The sequence below is a fragment of the Podarcis filfolensis genome (assembly GCF_964270895.1).
Source record: "Podarcis filfolensis genome assembly, chromosome: 11".
NCBI classification, from domain to species: domain Eukaryota; kingdom Metazoa; phylum Chordata; class Lepidosauria; order Squamata; family Lacertidae; genus Podarcis; species Podarcis filfolensis.
In genome coordinates this window covers 15,772,611-15,799,353 of record NC_139613.1, presented here as the reverse complement: position 1 = coordinate 15,799,353, position 26,743 = coordinate 15,772,611, and the positions used below count along the sequence as shown (strand labels likewise).

The following is a 26,743-nucleotide window of genomic DNA, read 5'->3' as shown; positions in this document are numbered from 1 at the left end:
AATGCTCTCTATATCACACAATCAAATTAGTTAGCCTTTAAATTCACCCATATTTCCCACAGCCTGTTTTAAAAATTCATTTACTGGTATCTCTTTGCTTGGATATCCATCTCCATCAAACGGTGATCAGTCTTTCTGGAAGAGATGCATTTTCCTTTTCTCATGACAGAATTGGTTTCTGAAGTGGTTTGCATTCCTCTGTTCCATTTTCATAAATGGCAAACACCGGTGATTGCAGAAGTAATAATTTACTAGCCTACAAGTCCTCTACCTGCAATTTACTCCAGTTGTTAGCTCTGCAAGTCCTTAAAAAAAAATCAGTTGGGGAGGCAGATATGAGCTTAGTATTATCTGTTAGTTGAGGACTTTACTAGTGGGGAAGACAGACGTCTGTCTTGCTCTAACAACTGAGGCTCGAGTGAATGCACACCAGACAGTTGATGAATGTATGAAATGAGATCGTGGGAAAATTAGGAATATTCTATCTGTGATTACCAATCTGTTTTGTATTCTTCACCTATGCAACACCACCATTCAAAGTCAGCATTTGAGGTGCTTTTGGCAAAGTTTAATCAATTTAAATCAATTGCAATGTTGTTGTTTGTCGTTTAGTCGTGTCCGACCCCATGGACCAGGCACTCCTGTCTTCCACTGCCTCCTGCAGTTTGGTCAGGCTCATGCTGGTAGCTTCGAGAACACTGTCCAACAATCTCATCCTCTGTCATCCCCTTCTCCTTGTGCCCTCCATCTTTCCCAACATCAGGGTCTTTTCCAGGGAGTCTTCTCTTCAGTTGCAATGTTGTTGTTTGTTGTTTAGTCGTTTAGTCGTGTCCGACTCTTTGTGACCCCATGGAAATATATAGTTTACATTAAATGGAATGCATTGATACTGTATCCCATGCCCTGCAATTCAGAACTATGAACCTAATGGGGATCCATTTTTAAACCTATTGGAAATATGCAGGCCCATGCAGAATTAAAACCCATTGAGTAGCTGGAAGCGGCACAAACTGCTGCGGTCCTGAGTTTGAAAGCAAGGCTTTGTTGTGGACGCGTCACCAATATGGGCTTTTGCGGCTTGGATTAAAAGGATTTAAAAGATTAATCTGTGCCCAGTCTACAGAGAACAGCTCTTTGTATGCGTCAGGTGGTTTTCCATGCCACAGGTATTTTTAAAATTGGCCCCATAAACTATTAAGAATTCCTGTGAACTAACTGACCCCTTTTATGTAAAACAGCTTTAGGAGCTGATAATGGCACTAAACACAAAAGATCTAAACTGTTTAGTTTTGCAGTTTTCCCAAAGGCTGTCCTGGCTACTGGACAAATAGGACGCTGTAAAGAGTCTGTTTAGTTTGAACTATATCTTTTTTTAAGAGAGTTAGCATTCCTGGCATTAGGGTTTTTAAAAACCTGTTTCCCACTCCATTTTATGAGATCCTAACTATGGAACACTTAACTCTGTGAGGGGTTTTGGCTTCCAGATTTGTACTGAGATAACTGCTTTTAACATAAAATAACTTGCATCTTTAACAACAATAACAACAATTTTATTATTTGTACCCCACGCATCTGACTGGATTGCCCCAGCCACTCTGGGTGACTTCTATCACATATAAAAACATAATAGAACATCAAACATTAAAAACTTCCCTATACAGTGGTACCTCGGGTTAAGTACTTAATTTGTTCCGGAGGTCTGTTCTTAACCTGAAACTGTTCTTAACCTGAAGCACCACTTTAGCTAATGGGGCCTCCTGCTTCTGCCGCACCGCCGGAGCCCGATTTCTGTTCTTATCCTGAAGCAAAGTTCATAACCTGAAGCACTATTTCTGGGTTAGCGGAGTCCGTAACCTGAAGCGTCTGTAACTTGAAGCGTATGTAACCCGAGGTACCACTGTACAGGGTTGCCTTCAAATATCCTATAATTGTTCTACTGTATAGTTATTTATCTCTTTGACATCTGATAGGAGGACATTCCACAAGGTGGGCACCACTACCGAGAAGGCCGTCTGCTTGGTTCCCGGTAGCCTCACTTCTCGCAGTGAGGGAACCGCCAGAAGGCCCTCAGAGCTGGACCTCAGTGTCCGGGCTGAACGATGGGGGTGGAGAGGCTCCTTCAGGTATACAGGGCTTTAAAGGTCAGCACCAATGCTTTGAATTGTGCTCAGAAATGTACTTGGGAGCCAATGTAAATCGTTTAGGACCGGTGTGTTATGGTTTCGGCAGCCACTCCCAGTTGCCAGTTTGCCAGCCACATTCTGAATTAGTTGTAGTTTCTGGGTTGCCTTCAAAGGTAGCCCCACATAGAACATATTGCAGTTCTATGCCTTCAAACGGGTGATAACCAGAGCATGAACTGGCGAGACAGTGCGCAGGCAGCCAGGTAGACAGCCTCCTTGGACGCAGAATTAACTTGTGCCTCCATGACAGCTGGGAGTCCAAAATGACCTCCAGCCTGGTCCTTTAGGGGCACAAGTTGCTCCATTCAGGACCAGGGAGTCCCCCACACCTGCCCGCCCTCTGTTCGGCAGAAACAGTACTTCTGTTGGGATTCACCAACTACCAAAGAACAGATGGCATTGCTCCTCCTGCAGCTGATGGTGCAAAAGGGTTTCGGCCACCGTTGTTGGGAGGAACCTTAGAGGCCACGTAGTCTGACCCCCTGCTCCGTGCAGGATGCCGATGAGGGTTCAACGTATGCACGTAAGACTACTCAGCTGGGAGTGCAGCAACCTGCCATCGTTATGCATCCGAAATAACAGATGTGGAACAGAAGTGATGGGAGATCTCTGCCGCCTGCTCACCTCTAAATAAAACCACGGAAAAATCACGAAAACACCACAAGCTTCCAGTGACCTCATTCAGAGGAAACAGAAGCTGAGTTTGCCGAAGTCCCCGGGGTCCTCTCTGCCTGGATAACTGGGGCACGCATAATAATATTTTCAAGCCTCCTTCGCCCCATTCATGCTTTCCATTTGTGGGTATGTGCCAAAAGAAAGTAATGTGTCAGAAGGATTTAGGTTGCTCTATATTTCTCTCTTTCTGTGTTGGTTTTGAGAGGGGGGGCGAGCGGGGAGGGCTTTTTGAAAAGCACGATAATGAATGGGCTGATGGAGGAGCTGGGTGCCCCAGGCAGGCATGGAGATCACAAAAGTTGTGAACGTAAAGTGCTTTTTCTTCCGTGCTTGGGGAACGAAGTATCAATCAGCCAAGATAGCATTTGTCACCACTAGATAGGCTCACTGGAATATTTTTATTAAAACATCACCACCTCCACCTCCGCCCCCCCCCACCCCCGAAGTGTAAGTGAGACTGGCTGTTAACTGAATACTACAATCCAAGTCTCCTCGTGTAAATGCGAATCCGGTAATTATAGATGAGCTAATACGCCGTTCAACTATCATGTTAGTTTTGTGTCTTTTTAAGTGCTGCGCTTCCCAGCCAGCCGACTTCCACCTTAACTCGGCGTTCTTCTGTTTTGCTGGTATGAATTATTAATGCCTTGTTGAAAGCTTAATATTTTTTTTCTTCTTTTGCTCTGATTAAATAAGCTGCCTTTGTTACCGATATAGCTGCCTGTCTCCATTGCTCATCATAAACCTATCCAGGAGGTATGCCGAAATTATGCAGTGCCTGTTGTGATGCATTTAACGCGTATCCGGAATTAGAGTTTGAAAGTCACGTCGACTTTCAAGGGGACTTTGACATGATACACTGGCATAAAAAAAATTCCATACATCAGCTGGCAGTCCTCAGACTGCTGCCTCTACTCTTGCTTCTCCAGAGTAGATGTCTTTATCCCCAGTTCTGCAGCTAGTTTATTTATATACTGCTTTTTGGTCCAAAGATCCCGCCCCATGTGAAAAAACATACCCACATGCCAGTCAAATAGGTAAACGCAAAGGTAAAGGGACCCCTGACCTTTAGGTCCAGTCGTGGGTGGCCGACTCTGGGGTTGCGGCGCTCATCTCACTTTATTGGCCGAAGGAGCCGGCGTACAGCTTCCGGGTCATGTGGCCAGCATGACTAAGCCGCTTCTGGTGAACCAGAGCAGTGCACAGAAATGCTGTTTACCTTGCCGCTGGAGCAGTACCTATTTATCTACTTGTACTTTGTGCTTTCGAAGTGCTAGGTTGGCAGGAGCAGGGACCGAGCAATGGGAGCTCACCCCATTGCGGGGATTCGAACCACCAACCTTCTGATCGGCAAGTCCTAGGCTCTGTGGTTTAACCCACAGCGCCAAATAGAGCTCCCCCCAAATAACATTTTGCAAGGGTGCCTTGTTACATATTTGTTAGATGTAAGCTAGACACCTAATGGTTCCTGAAACCAGGGTTACAGTTACCAAAACGGAATGTGTAGCTGCGAGTTTGAGGGCAGATGTCTTGAAATTCATCCAGCTGTTGTTGGGCTACAACTCCCATCATCCATGACCACTGCTCCTGCTAGCTAGGGATGATGGGAGTTGTGGTTCTGCAGCAGCTGTCCACCCAAGTTTGAGAAACACTGTGTGACTCAACTGGCTTTTCATGTTTCATCTAAGCTAGCTTCCAATAGCTATAGTAGTGAAGGTGCTGTCTTGCTTGCTCTGTGTTGGGTTTTTTGTGGTTCAGGGGAGGAACTGACTTCTCATTTGTGTGGTTTGGCTAGCATTGAATACTTCTGTGCTTCATAAGAATTGGTGGTTCGGATATCTTTTTTTTTTTAATTGGGGGGTACTTTGTGGTATAACATTCTGGCTCAGAATTTAGTTTCCCAGGAACCCAAATTCCCTGTTTTTCCCCGGCCACGCATTCATTCATTCCAACGGGACAACTTCATGCTAAGTGTAGTGTGTGCAGCTTTGCAAACTGTTGACAAACTACCGTATTTTTTGCTCTATGAGACTCACTTATTCCCTCCCCAAAAGTAAGGGGAAATGTGTGTGTGTCTTATGGAGCGAATACAGGCTGCGCAGCTATCCCAGAAGCCAGAACAGCAAGAGGGATCGCTGCGCAGCGGTCCCTCTTGCTGTTCTGGCTTCTGAGATTCAGAATATTATTTTTTCTTCTTTTCCTCCTCCAAAAACTAGGTGCGTCTTATGGTCTGGTGCGTCTTATAGAGCGAAAAATACGGTATTCACAGCTGCTTTTATAAGCCAATAATATCTTTTGTTCTTTGGTGCTTTTTTTGCTCTTCTTTTCATCTCCCCCACCTCCCAGCCTTATCTGGTTTCATTGTTTTCAAGAATATGTAATTCTCTTCAGGAAATCAACGCACAAATAAGCAATGGTTTGCGTTTGAAGCTGTGACACTCCTCAAGCTTTCCCACCCTGCCTATTTTTGACTGGGCTTCCTAGCCAAATGGGATTGCTAATTGAGGGGTTAGGTGGTGCCAAAAAGGCCTGGCGGGGTTTGTGTGTATGTGTGTGTGCGCAGGAAATTCAGTAGACCACCAGTTAAACACTTTCCCCCCTCTTGGGATCCCTCCAGTGTGTGTTTAAGTTGAGTGATGAAGGCAAGTGTAGCAAGCCCTCTGGGCACATATGGTATCCATTCTATATGTGTATTTATAGAAAGATTGGCTGTTTCTAACCCCCTCGCCTCTCTCTGTAACTTTGCACAAAGGTGTAAATAAAAGGCAAAGAGAGAGGGTGACGTAACGTGGAGAAATTGTTATGAAACTGAATAAAAATGCCCATCATGTTTTGATGAAATACACCTTCAAGAGGAATGGTTTTACATGCTCTCCATTTCAACAAAGTAATTTCTCAAAAGAAGAGTTTGGATTTGATATCCCGCTTTATCACTACCCGAAGGAGTCTCAAAGAGGCTAACAATCTCCTTTCCCTTCCTCCCCCACAACAAACACTCTGTGAGGTGAGTGGGGCTGAGAGACTTCAGAGAAGTGTGACTAGCCCAAGGTCACCCAGCAGCTGCATGTGGAGGAGCGGGGAATCAAACCCGGTTCACCAGATTACAGGTCTACCACTCTTAACCACTACACCACACAAGCTGTGTCTTCTCTTGGGGCAGGGAGTGGGTACAAGCTGTCTTGTTCTGAGTCACACCATTGATCCATCTATCTCAGTACAGTGGTCCCTTGGTTCGCAAACTTAATCCCTTCCGGAAGTCCGTTCCAAAACCAAAGCGTTCCAAAACCAAGGCACGCTTTCCCATAGAAAGTAATGCAAAATGGATTAATCCGCTCCAGACCTTTGAAAACAACCCCTAAAACAGCAGTTCAACATGAATTTTACTATTTAACGAGACCATTGATCCATAAAATGAAAGCAATAAACAATGTACTGCTGTCACACAATGAATCAGTTGCTGAACTGGGTTCCGCACAGTCACAAAAACAAAACAAAAAAGCTGCAAAAACAAAAACACAAAATAAATAGCAGAAACAGACGGACCTCAGCGTAACACTCAAAACGGAAGTGTGGCATTCAAAACAGAGCATGTTTGGCTTCCAAAAAAAGTGTGCAAACCGGAACACTTCCGGGTTTGCAGTTTTGGGGTTCCAAGTTGTTCGAGTACCAAGGCGTTTGAGAACCAAGGTACCACTGTATTGTCTGCACTGGCTGGCAGCAACTCCCAAGGGTTTCAGGCAAAGGACCTTCCTATCCTTAACTGCAGATGCTGGGTTTGAACCTGGGATCTTCTGCATGCAAAGTACTTGCTGTTCTGCTGAATTTCAGCCCTTCCTGATAAAGGTTTAATAGGTGGTCCCCAGCCGTTTGTTTTGGGCTGAAGGAACAGGATAGCCCAGTGGAATGGCAAATGCTTTGTGCAGAGATGGTTTGTGGTTCAATTCCAGTGCAGGGGTTTTATGAAACAAGCCTCACAACCCTACCCACCGTAGATGAATGACTGATAAAACTATTGGACTGAGATGGCAAAGTTAACATGTTTAATTGGGGGGGGGGGATTGTGGCTGACGTTTGTTAAGGATTGGAAATTTCTTAGGTGCTTTTTGCACGAAAGAGAAAATGATCTAGTAATATCTGGATTTGAAGATTGAAAAAATACTGTTTATAGAAGATAAAATGGTTGGATCTGAACATATGGATATCCTACGTAGCTGCAGGACAGAGAACCAGAAGTCCTTATAATTTTTTCCTTTATCTTTCTTTAGTCCCCCCCCTTTTCTCACTTTCTCTTTCTTTAGGTTTCTCCTTTCTTTGTCTTTTCTTCCTTCTGACTATGTTCTCTTATACACTAGCTGTTTTATCTCAGTGTATTATAAAAGGAAACTTTGTAATGGATATGTATTTTTGTATATTTTTGAATAAGTATCAATATTATTTTTTTTAAAAAATGATGGACCAGTGGTCTGATACAGTATAAACCCGTTTCAAATGTCACCAGAGTTTATCTGGTGTATGATGATGTGATGTAATTTTATTTGCACACAGAAAAACCAGGATTTTATTAAGTGTTTTGTGAAGCTGCTCATAGTCTGGTCTAGCATCTTTACCAACTCTCTGTGCCAAATTGTCCTTATACAGAATAGTTCAGCAATGCTGGGAACTTCCTTTTGAAGCATGTGGATTAAAATCAAAATCAAAATCACTGTTCTAAAAACAATACACTCAAACATTTTTATACGACCGATTTAAGCCAACTCAAACAGCTCTTTGTGTGTGTGTGTGTGTGTATACAGCAAATTTTACAATAATAGAAAGACTCTGGAGAACAAAGAGAGGAAACTGTGCTAAATGGAAGCCAAAGATTGATGCCCAGATGTTGACTTGTTGTAGTGGATTTGGTTCCTCATAATTTAACCATCTCTGTAGAAACCTGTTACTTTTGGTTTTTAAAAACCTGTGTTTGAAGCGTGACAAAAGTCAATCCCATTTGTTTCATTCATCACATCTCCTGCAGATAGCACATGATGCCACAAGCTCAGGAATTAATCAGAATAACTTAAGTTCTGCCTCTCTCTGCACAAACCAGCTTGGACCCTGCAGTCTTAATCAGTGGCCCCTCTCTGTTTGCCTCATTCGAGGGGCAGCGGAGAATAGCTTCATGAGAACGGGCTCTTTCCACTAATATAATGGTTCCAGGGAATAAGAGCCACTCTAGCCTTCACAGATTGGCAATGGCTCTGCAGGATTCCAGGGCACAGCCATTCCCAGCCCCTTGCTAGAGATACTTGGGACCTTAAGCATGCAGTAGCCCCATCCATACAAACTATAAAGTCTAGGATAAAAATTGTCGGACGATTTACCAATATAAAAACTTGTTGGCATCCATCTGCCTTGAGAGACAATGGAGTGCACCTCCAGTTAATCTACTGTGTTAACAGCACTAAAGTAGCCTCCTCAGTGTCACGGTCTGGTTCACGGGCAATCGAAGTCCCGGCTGGGGACGTCGGGACCGGGGGTAAGGTGGCGGGGTGGGAGCAGGAACCGGGGGTCCAGAAGCCAGGAGTCAGAAAGCCAAGAGTCTGAGGGTAAGAGAGCCGGGAGTCAAGAAGCCAAGGGTCCGAGGGTCAGGAAGCAAGGAGTCATGAAGTCAAATGCAGCAAGGCAGGGAACGTGTTGCTGTGGCAAAGAGCCGAAGGGAAAATGCTGACCTTATATCCCTTCCTGGCTCTTGCCACCAGGTGCTGTGAGTTACCAATTGGCCTCACCTGTGTGGCCATGCCTTGCCTCTTCAGAACAAACTTAGGAAGGCCCCAGTCCTGCAGAGTCCTATTGGTCACAGGGCCTGGCTCCTGCACACACACCTGACCACTGAGGGTGCAAGCCTGGGCAGTGTGTATGGAGGTCCTGGGCTGCCCAGATGACAAGACCTCGCTGATGGAATCAAAACAGCAAGATGTTTGGCACCAGCTTGGCTGCAGGAGTTGCTGGAAGGAGGCATACAAGACACCATCCAATTGTCTTAGGGACTCCACTCTGGATTTGTGTAGGGTTTACTCTTGAGCCTTTTCTTCTTCCAAATTATCTCACAAGGCAGTGGAGGTTTAGGACCAGAATTTTCCTTCTTCTAGATAGGCTCCCTTCCAAGGTCAACAAAGCCCATCTGCCCCTCACTTCCTTCTACAACACATGCAGTAACTGCCTTCTTGACCGTTGGACCCACTATTGGTCTTGTCAGCTCAATCCGCTGGAGCCTTCTTCACATGCAGGAGAAATCTCTAACTCGCCAAGGGTTTAAGACCCATTGGCTACCCTCACCTGGTTTAGCTGGCCAGTGGAAGCCATTTCCTGGGGTGTGGCCACTGTCACATGCTGACAGCTCCTAGGAGGCATAGGTGAGAGCTGAGTGCATGGTGAAGACCAAAGGTGAACAAACTACCGTGTTTTTCACTCCATAAGACACACTTTTTTCTTCCTAAAAAGTAAGGGGAAATGTCTGCGTGTCGTATGGAGCGAATGCATGGTCCCTGGAGCCAAATTGCCCAGAGGCAAACAGCAGATCATTCTTTTTTCATTTGAAAGAGGGAAGTGGGTGTTGAAACAAAGCCACTGATCGGCAAGCGATCGGGAGCGAGATAAGGGATGCTAGCAATAAAGGAGGCTGCCTGGGATTGGGGAGGTAAAGACAGCAAACTTGCAAGAAGAGGAGACAGAAAGACTAAAGCAATGAGGAGAGAAATTAGAAGAAAAGGAGGAGCAAAAAAACTGCTCCAGCTAAGGAAAAGACACTAAGGCGAACAAGAGGGAAGGGAGTGTTGAAAGGAAGCAGCTGATTGGAAAGGGAGATAAGGGACGCTAGCAATAAAGGAGGCTGCCTGGAGGGAGGGGAAAGTAAAAGCCCATGGATCCTCAGGATTTTTTCATTAGGTCACCCCAAATTCACCATCAGATCACATGTCTGTAGCCACAGCATGAACCACAAAAATCATACATCCACTGTTTCGTTCAGAATATTTTTTTCCCTTGTTTTCCTCCTCTAAAAACTAGGTGCGTCTTGTGGTCAGGTACGTCTTATGGAGCAAAAAATACGGTGCCCCAGAAGGAGCACAATGTCTCTCCCACCAGAGGTTCGGCCCTTTCCTTAACACCCCATATCCACCAAATATAAAAGCTAAATAAGAACAAAATAAATACTAATTGTCTTGAGCTCTTGAACAGAGTATTTCAGGTTTAAATCTGAATTGTTTTAGTAAACATAGATTGTCGGCACACACACAGAGGAATTGGCAAAGATCTAGTAACCCAACGCATTTCTCTGTGGCATCTTCTGTGCCGTGGAACTTTCTTCCTGCAGAACTGCCTTCACTATACAGCTTTTGTTATATGCTGAAAATGTCCCTCTTTATCCTGGCCTTCCATACATGAGATACACTTATTTTGTACACGTCCTGTTCTTGTGATTGCAGTTTGTTTTCACCTGTTTTCATTGTATTTTAAAGTGTAGTCACCCACCTTCAAGGTGAAGAGCAGGCAATACAATAAATTAATGATAAATAATGATAATTTTGACTGGATTCCCCGCCCCCGGTAGCTCCAGTGTGGTAAGCTAAGTTCTCCAATATTTTGCATATAGTAGTCTGAAAAGCCTTCCTATTGTTTGGGCTGTATGCAGAACATTTATTGCAAACTATTTAAATACAAAAATCAAATTCAGCATTGTTTCCAGTCTGAGAAGTAAACCTCCATTTTTCTTCCCTCTTTCCCAGTCAAGGGCACCTTGAGGCAAACCTGTTCTTAAAAGCAGATTTTCCTCTTGCTGAAATCCCCCCCTTTTGTTTTGAAGTCTTTTTTTTCATTTTGAGAAATTGTCAGCTGTGGAAGGATTAACTGTGGACAATCAGTTTCTGAGACTTCCTTTTGAGAAGCACATTTATTGAATGTCTTCTGCTTTTTACTAGTTACCTGGCATCTTGCAAAAGGTTATTTTGTTTGTTTCTGTCAGTGTTCTAGGGCCTCGGAATAGCTGCCCTGTCCCTTTTTTATTTTTTCAAGTGAAAAAACCTGTATTAAATCTGACAAGCTTACCTCCCTGTTGTGAGGGGAAGAGAGAGAAACGTGAAAGTCCATATGCTTGTTTCAGCCCATGAATGTAGAATGATGTGCTAGTCGCTGAGCTATTATGCTCTGGAAGAGAGTTAATTAAGCTTCCACCAAGCTATGGTGCTTAAAGGTTCTCTGCATGCTTACTGGCAGATTAATTAAAGTTTCCATAAAGAAAATCACTTTATTGCATTGTGGCTTCCAGCTAGGGATCCAAGATTACATTTTTCACTGTGCTCTGTGACACTGCTGGACCACCTGTGATCATTATATTTAATTGCTGGAAAGAGTTAGTGGGGAAATCCTGTGTGTGTCTACTTAGAAGCAAGTCCCACTCAGGGCCGGATTTTGGTTTGATGAGGCCCTGAGCTACTGAAAGTAATGGGGCCCTTTATATGTCCAGCTGTCCTTTGTCAACAACAAATTGTTGCTGTTTTTTGTGTTGAATATATGCTATATGGTAATTTATGAACCTAATAGGTATCTAAAGCCATTTGCACATGTTGCCTTGCAACCAGTCCATGCAGAATGTAGGCACTCTATACTGTATACAGAAATGAGCAAACCAGTGATATTTTAGGGAGCAGGCTAGCAGGCGGGGCCCATTGCTTACATCATAGGAGCCTACACAACACGAAACACTGTTGCTGTATGTAGGTTTTATTTTACTTGTTTTTTATCTTATATTTTGGAAATGTACAGTCATACCTCAGGTTGCGAACACTGTGGGTTGCACATTTTTGGGTTACGGACCACGCAGAACCTGGAAATACTGGAACAGGTTACTTCCGGGTTTTGGCGCTCGCGCATAAACACCAAATTGCATCATGTGCGTGCGCAGACATGGCGCTGTGGGTTGCGAACACTGCGGGTTGTGAACGTGCCTCCGCATGGATCATGTTCGGAACCTGAGGTTCCATTGTACATCCGTGTTTTTTTTCTTTAAATTTTTTTGGGGGGCCCAAGAGAGTGGGGCCCTAAACTATAGCTTGTTTAGCTTATGCGTCAATCCGGCACTGGTCCCACTTGAATGCAATTGGAACTTACTCCCAGGTTTGTGTACAGGATTGCAGCCTAGGTGACTCTTCTAAACATTTTTGTAATTAAAAAAAATGCCCAAATCCTTTCTTTGGGGGGCTAGAATTGTGGATCTAGACACTTTTTTGTTGTATGTTCAGCAGTTCTGATGGATTTTAACTGAATTAGGATGGGGAATTTTATGCTGTTACAGTGTACTGTACTATGTTTTGTTTGTATTGTCCATCCTAACCTGACACGCTTACAGCCCTAAATTATCACACTTCTTGTCCATTTTCCTAATGCGTTTTCTTAATTTGGAGCTTTGCCTCCTTGCTTACACCACTCAGATTGCTTAAACCGATTAAGGCTGCAGTCCCAGGCATATCGGCAGCCTTCGCAATGTTGTTATAGAACAAGCTATAACTCAGGGTCCCACTCTCTTGGGCCCCCCCAAAAAAAAGGAAAGGAAAAAAACCTGAATGTACATTTCCAAAACATAAGATAAAAAACAACTTCTTCTTAATTGTATTTCAGTTCAACAATTACTTTGATAAAATATTTTGTTATGTGCAAATGGCTTTAGATACCTATTAGGTCCATAAATTACGTATAGCATATATTCAACACAAAAAACAGCGACAATTTGTTGTTGACAAAGGACAGCTGGACATATAAAGGGCCCCATTACCTTCAGTAGCTGAGGGCCTCATCAAACCTAAATCCGGCCCTGGGACCAATGGAATCATAGAGTTGGAAGGGACTCTGAGGATAATCTAATCTGGACCCTCAATGCAGGAATATGCAGCTGTCCCTTACGGGGATCAAATCTGCAACTTTGGCATTAGGAGCACCACGCTCTAACCAACTATGCTAAAGCAGGTTTCTATGCTCCTATGAGTTGTGGTCTATAACATCTGGAGGCTCCTAGGTTGTTGAAGAATCCTTCCCACCTCCACCAATTGACAATTTTCTACAGACTGCTGGTGGTAAACTCTAAAGGAAAAAGTCAGTTCATCCATCCCTGCCTTCCATATTTCCCTGATACAGGAAAAGAGATGTCCTTTCTTGCTTTTGCCAGTTCCCACTGGCCGTATGAAAACAAGTTAAAAAAACAGAATAAATCATATTACTGCAATTGTTAACTGCTGTGCTGCAAAGTAATGCACAGTCACGTATAAAATTACAAACAGCATGAAAGCGTAAATTTTCAAAATAAAAATTGCTATCAGCAGCAGCAATAAAACCTGAGGCACTTTCAGAACACCTGCTGGGACAGGTAAGCTTTAATCTGCCTTCTAAAGGTGAACAAAGATTACGGTTTCTGTTATGCGCACCCTGCTTTAGAGCAAGGCTAGATTACTGCATTGCTCCCTAAACGGGGCTGCCTTTTAAAGGCAGTCTGGACACTTTGGCAGGAGCAGAATGGGGCTGCCAGGATACTTGAAGGTCCCAGCCTAACAGGATAGGCAAAAGGATGTGGTTCTTTATACAGCCCCAAGAATGAGGAGATTTAAAGGCCGAGATGGGATTTCGGCAGTGCTCTCCCTAGTCCATTTTTAAAAATTTTTTAAATTTATTAAGCAATTTCAACATAACAAATTATCAAATCATATAATCACATAAATTATTTCCCCCCTTTCCCCCCATCATCCCTCCCCCCCACCAGAGACTTCCCTCAGCTCCTCTCTCTGATTTCTCTGCACATATTACTGTCTGCATGCTATAAAATTATACATATCCTTGCATTGTCTATCTGTCATGTTATCAACCAATAAATTGGTGTATGTTTATTCAAAACCTGCCAAGGAGTTCAGTTCATTTGTTGTCTGTTTAGATAATTTGTAAAAAGTCCCCATTCTTCCTTTAAGTCACAGTTGTCCTTGTCCCGCAGTTTGTAAGTCAGTTTAGCCAGTTCTGCATAGTCCTGGTCCAACGATCCATTTACTCCATTTAGTAAGATATTGCTACAGAGGGTCCAATTTAATTGCACAAGGCTAAAAGCCCTTCTGCCCTTGTTAAGAGAGTGACAACGTTCATTAAACACAAACTCCTAAATGAAGTTATATAGTAGAAGTTATATAGGATCCCCCCCCCCCAAGTTTCCCCCTTCACTTGGATCTTCAACCTAAACAACTTCTCTCATTCCCCTAACCCATTTTCCTCAGATTAGAGCAGAGGAGAAGCTGGAATTGATTTGCAGGGTGACCTAATGCAGCTTTTCATCAAAAGCTTCTGGGCACTGGAGAAATTACAGGCAAGAGATCATTTAGGAACTGTAATGTGCATGGTTGTTTTTAAATAAAAAGTCCATAGTTATTAACGGACACCCTTTACTCTTAATAATCTTCTAGTTTTTGAACTTGGAGGAAGTAGCATTCACCCCTCGCTCTGTAAGTGTACTTTTGGGGGGATATGCATTTATTTTTGGCTTTAAAATCACTGGGCAGCATCTGCCTTCTTTAATTAGGTCTCTTTCAAACAGGGCAGTGGAACTTCATAAAAATTAATGATGTCTGGCTAGGCTTGTTGACCATGCGAGGTGTATATTTATGGGGCTTAAAAAAAAAATACCCTTGGCAAGGGAACAGAAAAGCATCCTTCTGTACTGCAGCAACTGCTTGAGTTTTTGGCGACCATTTAGAAAACTCTTCTCACACTCCAAAATCATGTACACGCTCTTAGCGGGTGTATGAATAGTGGCGCCAATTCACACATTACGTTACATGTTTGCTGTTGTGCACTAAAGTGGAGCTGTGTTGTTTTTGTTGTTTAGTCGTTTAGTCTGGTCCGACTCTTCGTGACCCCATGGACCAGAGCACGCCAGGCACTCCTGTCTTCCACTGCCTCTCGCAGTTTAGTCAAACTCATGTTGGTAGCTTCGAGAACACTGTCCAACCATCTCGTCCTCTGTCGTCCCCTTCTCCTTGAGCCCTCCATCTTTCCCAACATCAGTCTTTTCCAGGGAGTCTTCTCTTCTCATGAGGTGGCCAAAGTATTGGGGTCTCAGCTTCAGGATCTGTCCTTCCAGTGAGCACTCAGGGCTGATTTCCTTAAGAATGGATAGGTTTGATCTTCTTGCAGTCCATGGACTGCCATGGGGCTATGTGTTAGGGATGAAAAACAAGCAAAGGGAAGCTAGGGTTTTTTTAAAAAAAATTATATTCCCTGCTTGTGTGAACCTGGTGTAAAAACCTAATCGTTTGATTTGACCTGGCCGGCAAGAGGGTTAGGGTCCACAAATTGCTTGCGTCCTGGGTTTAAGGCCCACCTGTGTCATGGGCTTTATTGTGCGCCCTTGGATAAATGTCTCCCTGCCTGTGGAATTCATCCGGGATGCCCACCAACTTGGATGGACAGACTTGATATGTATACAGAGAGTGCAGCTGTCAATGGCTTCTTGTTTCCATGGTCGTGCTTTTCCTGTGCTGTTGGAGGCATCTTGCCTCTCTATGCCAACTGCTGCTAATAGCAGGCAGGGAGAAGGCTGCATTCAGCTTGTGCTTGTGGGCTTTCCGTGGGCATCTGTTTGGGCACGGTAAGGAAAGCATGCAGAACTCGATGGGGCTTTGGGCTGATCCAGGGAGACTTTTGCATTCCTGCCTCTCTTTTGCTCGCCAGCCTACTTTCCTCCCTCACAAGGATGATTGTGAAGGCAAAAAGTGTAATTGCGTGCACTTTTCAAACAGAGTTTGTGTACAGTGGTACCTCGGTTTTCGAATGTAATCCGTTCCGGAAGACCGTTCGAGTTCTGAAATGTTCGAAAGCTGAAAAGTCAATAGCCGACAGCTAGGCCTCAGGATCTTGCACTCAGCGGAAGCCACGTGGCATGTTCGACTTCCGAGGCATGTTCAAAAACCGAAGCATTTATGGCATATGAAAACCGAAATGTTTGTCAACAGAGATGTTCGAAAACCGAGGTACCACTGTAGTTTCCATTCTAGTAATGCTGATTTGTTTTTGAATGATTGTTTTTTTCTATGTACCTAAACATTTTGCAAACATAGTACTTTGTGTGTGAGAGAGTAGAATAGCAATATTTTCCAAAATGTTGCGTTTGTTCAAAAGTGATCTCCCTTGGCAGCGCCTGGTGTGGTGTTATAAAAAGCTCGAACGGAACCACACAAGCGCAGGCCTCTTTCCCTGTGATGTGGTGCGTCGTTCCTTCTCTTCAAAATTACAGCCTGCGATAGCTAATTACAAGCTTAAAGCAGAGCTGGAGTTAAACTGATTGCTGCTTTGAGATTTTGCGCTGCTCATTTCCCAGACTACACCCTGCGAAGAAACGCAGAGAGAGGCATTGGTTTGCTGGCGTGCAACAAATGCCGGTAGGAGGCATGCAGCCACCTATGCTGAACTCCGGATGGTTTCATCCTGTTCCCTATGGCTGACCACCATCATGGACTAATTTGGGGGCGGGAATCCCAAGAACCTTTGCCTGACTGGGCTGTTTAACTTAAAAACCTTTCCTGTTCTCCATCCATGTGTATATGCATTCCTGAAACCAAACTTTGTTTGTACAACCCCATGTCGCCCCCGCCCCCCCCCCCCCGGTGTTGTCTCCACCCCCCGGGGCAAGGGCCTGTCTTCTTCATTTGCTCTTATTGCTCTGTAAAGCACGTCTGTGCTGTTGTTGTTTTCAATTATATGGAGCCATCATTGTGCAAATTGGTGTGTGGGCGGGGAGAGGCTGCTTATTACAAAATGACTTATTTGGAAAGCATGAAAATCCTATCAATGAACCCTCCCTTTTCGGAGGCGGCAACTTCCATCGTTGGCAGCTCACACATCTGTATCAAAACCCATCTATAGAAGGTACCAGCAGAAGGAAAAGGCCTGGCTGACTCAAGTAAGCAAGCCAAGCTCTGCACTCCAAGGAAAGGCATGAGCTTGGTGCTTCATAAATGCCTCTTGAAAGTTTTGCATGTTGTGTTGCTATGATTTTAAGTAAGGGCAATGTGGAGGGACCAGGTGAGGGTGAGAAAGTGGGGGCAGGGAAGATGTAAACAGTTGCCTATCCCTACTATATTATTAGGGATGCGGGTGGCGCTGTGGGTTAAACCACAGAGCCTAGGACTTGTCGATCAGAAGGTCGGCGGTTCGAAACCCCACGACGGGGTGAGCTCCCATTGCTCGGTCCCTGCTCCTGCCGACCTAGCAGTTCGAAAGCACATCAAAGTGCAAGTAGATATATAGGTACCACTCCGGCGGCAAGGTAAACAGCGTTTCTGTGTGCTGCTCTGGTTCGCCAGAAGCAGCTTCGTCATGCTGGCCACATGTCCCGGAAGCTGTACGCCGGCTTCCTCGGCCAATAAAGCAAGATGAGCGCCGCAACCCCAGAGTCGGCCACGACTAAACCTAATGGTCAGGGGTCCCTTTACCTTTACCTTTACTATGTTATTATTATTATTATTTATTTACATTTATATACCATCTTTGTCTCCCAAGGGTCTCAAGATGGTGTATATGGTTTTCCTCCTCAAAACAACAACCCTGTGAGGTAGGTTAGGCCAGTGAGATCCTATGGAATGAAAGAGACTCTTCTGAAGCTGCTTGAGGCAGCAAAACTTCTTCTGTCCCTGGAAATATATATCTATTCCCTTTACAGTGTTGCACTTCTTAAAGTTCACGGAGGAGACTTGAGCAGGTTAGGACTTCTCAAATACATGCATGCATAAACCACCCAACCAGTGGGAAGTGTGTGGTTTGTTTGCTGACTGTGCTCTGACCTTTTAGTGCTGCTCAGCCTCATTTGGGGACTTGCACAAACCAGCAGGTCGCCTCTCAGAGGCCTGGATTGAAATCTGTAACTTTATTATTGAAATTTAAAGCAACGGCCTTAAAGTGCAGTTTGGTCTAGAGTTGGCAAGAGATGCGACCTGCGTCTCATGCAGATTGTGCTAGAGCTGGATCTTAAATCATCCTGGGGACGGAGACCTCTGTTGCAACGTAGCAACTGGCTTACTTCAGCTGCTCACCAACCTTCTTATGATTCCATTGCTTTGGAATCTTGCCCCAGTGCCTCCCTTGGTTTAAGAGTTCAAAGTGTTGGTCTTTGATGCATAAATATATTCAGTCATCTGGGGCTGGGCTTGCACATTGGAGAGAACATGTCCCTCCATTTTGACAGGAGGTCAAATTGGCTTTGGAACTCAAATTTGCCCCCTTGATTTGAGGCGGACAAGGAAGATTTGCCCTTCTGAACCTACTGCAAAAACTACGCAATTAAGGGGTTGTTGTTGTTGTTGTTGAGGGTGAGGTGGCAAAAGAGAGCAAGATATTTGTCACTGTTGTGTCCCATCCTCTCTCTTAAGAGTTAAGCTTTTGTCCTCTGCGATTTTGGACCCACCAAGCTGGAAATTGTGAACCTCAGGTTGGCGGCCTGAATATGCACCCCCCCCGTTCCTTTTATCAGGTCACTCTCTGACTGACCCTGCTCCACACCACCTTAAAGTGCTTTCTGACTGGCATGTGTTCTTCTAACTCTGATCATGTCTCTTGCTTGCCTGCATGCATAAGGGGCACCAGAGGGCAGCAGTTGGGGGCCCTTAAAGGCAGAGGTGGTTTTAGGATGGCACGATTGGTGTGGTTGCACTGGGTGCCACCCTGCAGAGGGCATCAAAATGGTGCTGTAGAACAGAGTGCGAGAGGCGGGGGCATGCAGAATTTTAGTATCAATCAATCAATCAATCAATCAATTGTATTTTAATATTTTGTTGGAAGCCGCCCAGAGTGGCTGGGGTATAAATAAATTATTATTATTATTATTATTATTATTATTATTATTATTATTATTATTTATTAGTATTGCGGTCAAAGATCAGACAGGAATTTTAGCATTCCACAGGGTACCAGTGAAATTTGAGAGCCCCAAGTCCATGACTGCTTAAAGGGCTACCTTGCCCCCCCCCCACTGCTCTTCCCTATCCTTTTGGGTTGGCAGAGGAAGCTGTGCTCCAGACGCCTTTTGTAGTTATGTTGCAGAAAACCTACCTCTATATTAGGTCAGAAACTCTAAGGTCTCAGGCCAATGGTTCTCAAACTTTTTACTCTGTTCCACACTTTCAGAATAACAATTTCCTTGCGCTACACCGAATTTTTTATTAATAAAAATAACATTGGAAAACAAAAATAGATGACCTCCTGGCAGTGCTCGATTTATAGCACAGAATACAACTACTTTATAATATGATCATGGGACACCCCGAAAGTAGAAAACAATGCAGCTACACAAGAACATGAATAATTCCCAAAGTATAATTATAAACAAGACTCTTACATATGTACCTTAAGTATGTATACAAACTCAGTGAGAAGAGCGAGCTTGCAGTCAAGAGACTGAGATGTGGTGTAGTGGTTAAGAGTGGTAGACTTGTAATCTGGGGAACTGAGTTCGCTTCCCCGCTCCTCCTGCTGGGTGACCTTGGGCTAGTCACACTTCTCTGAAGTCTCTCAGCCTCACTCACCTCACAGAGTGTTTGTTGTGGGGGAGGAAGGGAAAGAAGATTCTTAGCCGCTTTGAGACTCCTTAGGGTAGTGATAAAGCAGGATATCAAATCCAAACTCTTCTTCTTTTTCTCGCTATAAAGAAAAACTGGCAGTGATCTACCAAACCTGTTGAGCTTTTTTTAGGGAGCCAAAGTTGTTGAGCTTTGTTTGGGGAGCCAAACTTCTTTTTTTGGGGGGGGGATCTACCGCAGACCCCCCGTGATCTACCAGTGGATCGTGATCTACCTGTTGGACATCCCTGCTGTACTGTACTGTTTAAATGTTTCTTTGATCGTCCTTGACTCTTCCTGCCATGCTTGCCATCCTCTCCGGCCACACCCTTTGAGAACCACTGTCTCAGGTCTTTGCCATCATCTGCTACCTGAGGTCCTTTGAATGGGAGATACCAGAGATTGAACATTGGGCCTTTCTGCACAAAAACTGGTTTGATGGACTATGCCGAAATGGCAGAATTGACCAGAAAGGATCAAGAATTAGGAAGACCAAAACTTTAATAAGGAATGGGGAGGATTTATCATTTATCTTGGAGACCACTGTAAACAGTTAAAAACGTTAGCAGGACTGCAAATAACACTTGTAATGAATCCAGAACTATGGATACAATGGAGTTATAAAAATTTGGATTATTAAACAAAGGATGCAGTAGAAAAATGTTGAATAACAGAACCCACTCCCAGAGTGGGAGTGGGAGGTCCAGAGATTTGTGGGAATCTTGTACTTTTGGATGAGTTGTGGTATGATTGTAAATGTAAATACGTAAAACCAAATAAAAAAATTATGGGGGAAAAAGAAAGAAAACTTTCTCTGATTTGGACCTCTGACTTGCAGCTTTATAGGTAAAGGTAAAGGTACCCCTGCCCGTACGGGCCAGTTGTGTCCGACTCTAGGGTTGTGCGCCCATCTCACTTAAGAGGCCGGGGGCCAGCGCTGTCCGGAGACACTTCCGGGTAACGTGGCCAGCGTGACGAAGCTGCTGTGGCGAGCTGGCACCAGCGCAGCACACGGAAATGCCGTTTACCTTCCTGCTATAAAGCGGTACCTATTTATCTACTTGCACTTAGGGGTGCTTTCGAACTGCTAGGTGGGCAGGAGCTGGGACCGAAAGACGGGAGCTCACCCCGCCGCGGGGATTCGAACCGCCGACCATGCGATCAGCAAGCCCTAGGCGCTGAGGTTTTACCCACAGCGCCACCCACGTCCCTTGCAGCTTTATACTTTTTATTAATCAGGTAATTTAAAGTTGTTTGAGAGCGCTTTCCTTTGGGCCAGTAAGCTGCTTGTTTTTGTTTCCAGTGTTGTAGTGACAGTGAGTTTAGAACGCATTTCTCTTGCTGTAATTTAATTTCTTGGCTTTTGGGGAGTATTTTTATTTGATTGCTTCATTTGTGTCCGAGTTCTTAAAGCATGCATGCATTTTTAGTAGTAATTAAGTGTCTTCGTAAAGTTGGGATGATGTTTTTTTGTCTGCCTGGGACTGTAAAATTGCAGCGGGGGCTGAACTCAGCTTCACAGGTCGCTAGTTATGTGGATACTTGCAGCCTGACTTCTTGAAGGTCATTCGCTTCTCAGTAGCAGAAAAGCAACCATGCGGAGGGTTTGCTGCTGCTTTCAGGGATCGATGCTGCTTTAGGACGAACATCACCTGCTCCACTTCCCATCTGCTCTACCTGTATAAATAGGTATTGCAAAAACGCTAAGTTTCTAGAGCCCTGTTCCTTGCAAGTAATTATATTTTGTAAAACAGATGTGCTCTGGAACTTCAGGCTATTTAATGAAGTAGAGCATACAAAACGATCTGGAGGTTTTGCATCTGTATTTCCCCCCTCTCCGGTCACTGAGTGATATTTGCTAAGTTAGTCTCTAGCCTTTGTTTGCTGGTTGTTCAAAAGCACGTCAAAGTGCAAGTAGATAAATAGGTACCACTCTGGCGGGAAGGTAAACGGCGTTTTCGTGCGCTGCTCTGGTTCGCCAGAAGTGGCTTAGTCATGCTGGCCACATGACCCGGAAGCTGTCTGCAGACAAACGCCGGCTCTCTCGGCCAATAAAGCGAGATGAGCGCCGCAACTCCAGAGTCGGTCACGACTGGACCTAATGGTCAGGGGTCCCTTTACCTTTACCTCCCCTGTTTTTGCATGTCACCCATGCAGAGCTGGGTCTTCTGTACAGTACTGCCAATGGGCACACATACACACACAGGCAGCTGTGCAATTGAGCTTAGCTCCTATTCAGAAGTGGCACCATTGCCCACCTTCTGCTAAAATGGCAGTCCGGGGCAAGGTGGGGAGCAGCAGTCTAGCAAGGTCAGGTCGCTGAGGGGCTCTTTTGAACCCCGGGAGCCTGCCCGATTGCTTGCTCCACACCTGTGTCCGTGTACAAGTTTCTTCCACACCTCTGTCCGTGAAATCTTTAGACAGCATCTTCCTTGGAGCCTGTGGGTTTTGAAGTCACTGCCTTTCCCACTCAGTAGAAAGTCAGTATACGGAGGCTGACAGAAGGACCATTATGCGCAGAAGTTGTTTCCAGTAAGTCAAGCTTTCCAAGATGAACGGGGGAGCAGAACTTGTGGAAACTGCAGTTGTCAGACCTTTAGGAGTAGCCAAGTTGGAACAGAAGTTGGCTGCCTTGTCCAGGACACCTTTCAATCCTATATGTGTAGGTTCCATGAAGAAAATGCGGAATGGTATATACAGTGTTTCAGCTCTCCTTCTGCCCTGTTCTCCCCACCTCCCCAAAAGTAGAAGAAAGTTTTGCCTCTTAATTTCCTTTTTATACCTATTTTCCAGAACTGGGCTGAATCTTCAGCTTTTTGACCTGAAATCTCTCTACTGCTAGGATAATGTAGTTGGAGGTATGGTATATTACAAGTCAGCCCTTTATTGTTCCAGAGGGGGTGGGATGAGAAGTAATCCCTAGTTCTGTGCCTCCCCTTCCTCCTCACCGTGGAGCTCTCGTCCTTTTTCAAATGCTCTATATGTGTCTATTTGATCACTTCGATCTGTGGAACTTTCACTTTCACAACTGTCACATGATGTTCATTCCACATCCTGTGAGAAGCCCGTCCTTTAGTGTGGCAGCATCTGTGCTGTGGAACTCCCTGCCTATTGATATCAGGCTGTATTGTTTTGGATGCCTCCATAACATTTCCCCCCCTTTTGACAAGGCCACCCCAGTATTATAATTTAGTTTTATTTTGTTGTAGGGGTGTGTGTGTGTGTATGTGTGTATATATATAGAGAGAGAGAGAGCGATGGGTGTGTGTGTGTGTGTGTGTGTGTGTGTGTGTGTGTGTGTGTGTAGAGCAATGTGGATTTTAGATGAGCTTTTCTCCAATTGTCATGTTTGTACAACACTTGGAGAAATTTCGTTCTCCAAGTAGTTTCTGAGTTCTCTCATTAAATAAAAGAGAGGAATATAATTTGTGTGCAGCTCATTATTTTGGGAGTAAATGTGGCCAGCTAATCTTCTTTATGGAAAAACGAATGGAGCTTGTTCCATATCCAAGTTCAACAGCCAATCACATGCACTGTGATTGCACCTGACTGTGTTACACTGACCAGGTACTGTATCAACGATTTAGAAAGGTTATTGTACAAAGACACTTTATTGCCCATGTTCCACATTTCGTCTTAAGCCACTGAATACCCACAGCATGAGAAAAATTCCAAACTCTGTGTTGCAGCAATGCCTTCATTGGGGCAACTGAAATGCATAAAACAGTGTGCAAGAGTCCCAGATTAGATGGCAAATATAGTGGGGAGTGTGGGGAGAACGGAGGGGGGAAACTGGGTGATGTTGAAGCTTTCATTGGGGAAACCACCCAGGTTGAAACAAGGTGCCTAAAGCCTCTGCTTGCTGCAACTCCCTCATAATAATAATACTTAACAAAATATACTGAACCACTGTGTTTTTCATTTTATTCACATCCCCTTCTCAGCAAGCAAACCTGGAACAGCTGTTTATTCAGATATGCGAGGTGACTAAGGGAATTATGTCATTCTGATATTAAGGCCTTCCTGTTTCCTATTTTGTTTTCAGTTATTGCCTGAACTTCATGTTTCCTACCCCAACTCCTCCTGTCGGGCAGTGGCTTCCTGTTTTCTCACCCAAACACTAGGATTCTGTCTACCACTCCTTGGGGGGGGGGGGTTCTCCCTTAAATCCTCGTCTCTTAAGCACCTTTCAGAGTAACTAGCCACACAGGTTTCCACTCTGGCCAGAGGACAAATAAAGGAACACTGGCAATTTCCACTCCCATTTCCATTTTTGTCAGAATTCTCTGCCCACTCTAATTGCGAGGTCTAAGTTCTCCCGAGTCAGATTAGGTCACTGAGATGATTTTTAACAGGAGTAAAAAAATGAAAAAAAAATTAAAATTGTCCCGAAAGCAAGACAAGCCGAAGCAGACGTTTTTGCTTTCACTCCTGTTAAAGATTCAGGGAGGCAGCCGTGTTGGTCTGACACAGTCGAAATAAAAATAAAAATAAAATAAAAAATTGTCCAGCAGCACCTTATAGACCAACTAAGTTTGTTCTGTTACAGTCATACCTCGGGTTACAGACGCTTCAGGTTGTGTTTTTTCAGGTTACGGATGTACCGAAACCTGGAAATACCGGAACGGGTTATGGCGGTTGCGCATGCACAGAAGTGCTAAATCGCACTTTGCGCATGCGCAGAATCACAAACGAATCGTGCTGTGGGTTGCGAATGTGCCTCCCGCATGAATCACGTTTGCAACCCAAGTGTCCACTGTACAGTGGTACCTCGGGTTAATAACTTAATTCGTTCTGGAGGGAGGTCTCTTCTTAACCTGAAACTGTTCTTAACCTGAAGCACCACTTTAGCTAATGGGGCCTCCTGCTGCTGCCGCTCCGCCACTGAATGATTTATGTTCTCATCCTGAAGCAAAGTTCTTAACCCGAGGTACTATTTCTGGGTGTGCAGAGTCTGTAACCTGAAGCACAATGGCGTAGCGTGGGGGCTGCAGGGGGGGCCGGCCGCACCGGGTGCAACATCTGGGGGTTAGGGTTAGGGGGCGCAAATCCACGGGTTAGGGGGCGCAAATCCATGTGTTAGGGGGCGCAAATTACTTGCCTTGCCCCGGGTGCTGACAACCCACGCTACGCCACTGCTGAAGCGTATGTAATCTGAAGCGTATGTAACCCAAGGTACCACTGTATAAGCTTTCATGTGCATGAAAATACACTACTTCAGATACACTGAAGCAGAAGTCAGCAGACCCTTATATATAGTCAAAAGTCGTTAACAGTGTCAACAGGTTTACCATACCCATTGAACCGATCACCCATCTCCTACTACCCTTCTGAGAAATACCCCACCCCACCCTCCCACTATATATAAGGGTCTGGTGACTTCTGCTTCAGTGTATCTGAAGAAGTGTGTATACACACGAAAGCTCATACCAAAACAAACTTAGTTGGTCTCTAAGGTGCTCGTGGACAATTTATTATTATCATTATTTCCACCCTGACTGCATCAGACCAACACGGCTGCCTACCTGAATCTTGAACAGGAGCGAAAGCAAAAACTTTGGCTTCAGCTTGTCTTGCTCTCTAGCCGTAGCAAAGCTGCACATGCCTTAACGGGCTTGGATTTATTTCTTTTTGGTCATCTGTTGTATTGTAAGAAGCCCTTAAGCATATGCCGCAGAGTGCTAAGAAGGCAGAAATGTCATTGATGGGTGGGGTGACCTTTCCGTGACCAAAATTCATTTGGGGAGGAAAAATAGAAACGTGCTGTTGCGTTTTAAGTCGAATTTGACATTTTCCTCCGTGCCTCTCACAGATTCTTATGCCAAGTAAGGTTGACACTTAAGGGCAAGACACCTGCATCACAGAAGCAGAAATGCGCCTTTGCAGGGTGTTTTGGGAACAGCTGATACTGCCATGTGATGCTTCTATCTCTGCAGCTTTTGAGAGGGGATCCTCATTGTCCTTCCATTAGTGGAATGTTACTTGCATTCGGGTTGGATATACTTGGGGCCACTAAAATAAAATAAAAATAAGGAAAAATTATGTGCTAAGGAAATGGGAAAATGCCCTTATGCTGTATAATGCATTCTGGTCACAGTATACTGTATTTAAAAAATATTAAGCTGTCTACTAAATGGTAACTGAAGGATCAAGGAGCTGGTATGAGGAGAGATTATAGCCTTTTCTTAATAACTCCCCCAAATTTCTCCTATGTAATACTTAAAATAAGGGGGGGCATTTGGTAAATGTTTCTGTAAGAATGAGGATGCAAAACTTATCTGTTCTTTTCTTTTTCTTCCAAATTGCATTTTAAAAAAGAAAGCTGTTTTTAAGGAACAAAGAAACTTTGCTTTTTTAAAATGCAGATTGTAAGGCAAACTGATACTGTTCAGGTTTTGTAGTACCTCCTACCTCTTATATATTCCACCTGTCATTATTTATTGGTTGCAGTTAGGAGCAGATGAAAACTAAATCACTGGTAAGCATAAGTGAGAAGCATTCTTTCTTGTTGTGAGTACGGTATGTTTGGAAGAGTTCTGGGTATGGAGGAACAGACACTCCTCGCCACATGAGGAGGAGTGACCAAACTGTGACATGTTCCCAGTCTTCCAAAACCCTATTATTCTTACAGTTCTCTGCCTTTATTCTGCACTTGGCTAGGACATCCCTTCGAACAGAGAACTTATAAAGCAAAAGACACATCGCTGCCCTATGTGTAGACTCCCGTCACTGGGCCATCCCATCCCATGGGATGGCTGAATTGTTCACGGCACACAGGTTGGCAGTCAGTGATTTAAACGACCACTTAATAAGTATTTTCCTCCCTCTTGAGAACTCGGTCATCTTCCGGCAGTGGCCAGAGTTTCTCTGGGGCCTTTGAAAGCCGTTTAGTTTTATCGAAACGACACTCCGGCAACTCCTAAATCTCTCTAATCCCATGGGGCAGAGGGAAGGAAATATTCTCACCGTTTTGTTAAAGTTCTCCAAATTTAAAAATAGCGTTCCTAATTTCCTGCTCTGCTGAGCAGCACCTTGCCTTCAAATCAAATTATGTACATCCTCCTCTAGGCCAGCCCTTTGGGGGCACAGCTCCTGTGTGCGGGGACTAGGTTTTTCCTCGAAACAGCTGTTGGGAGAACGCCAAAAAGTGGGCCAGAGCAAGAAGCAGATGGTACTCTTCTGCCACAATTTAAGAGAGGGGAGTTTTGGGGGGGTGTGTTTTGTTTTTTGCACTATAAGCGTAAACATCATCGGTTCACACGAATGCACACA

General features: G+C 44.5%; 1 protein-coding gene across 4 annotated transcripts in view; it reads left to right on the top strand.

Annotated features, from left to right (window-relative positions):
* PDZD2 (PDZ domain containing 2) overlaps window positions 1-26,743 on the top strand; it is a 240,176-nt gene that overhangs the window by 13,824 nt on the left and 199,609 nt on the right. The window contains exon 1 of one of the 4 annotated variants that reach the window (XM_083575457.1): window positions 16,805-16,821. The exons of the other annotated variants lie outside the window; for them this stretch is intronic. The gene's annotated coding sequence lies outside the window, so the exon portion shown is untranslated. Of the gene's footprint in view, window positions 1-16,804; window positions 16,822-26,743 lie in introns of those variants that run through there. 4 annotated transcript variants of the gene reach the window in all.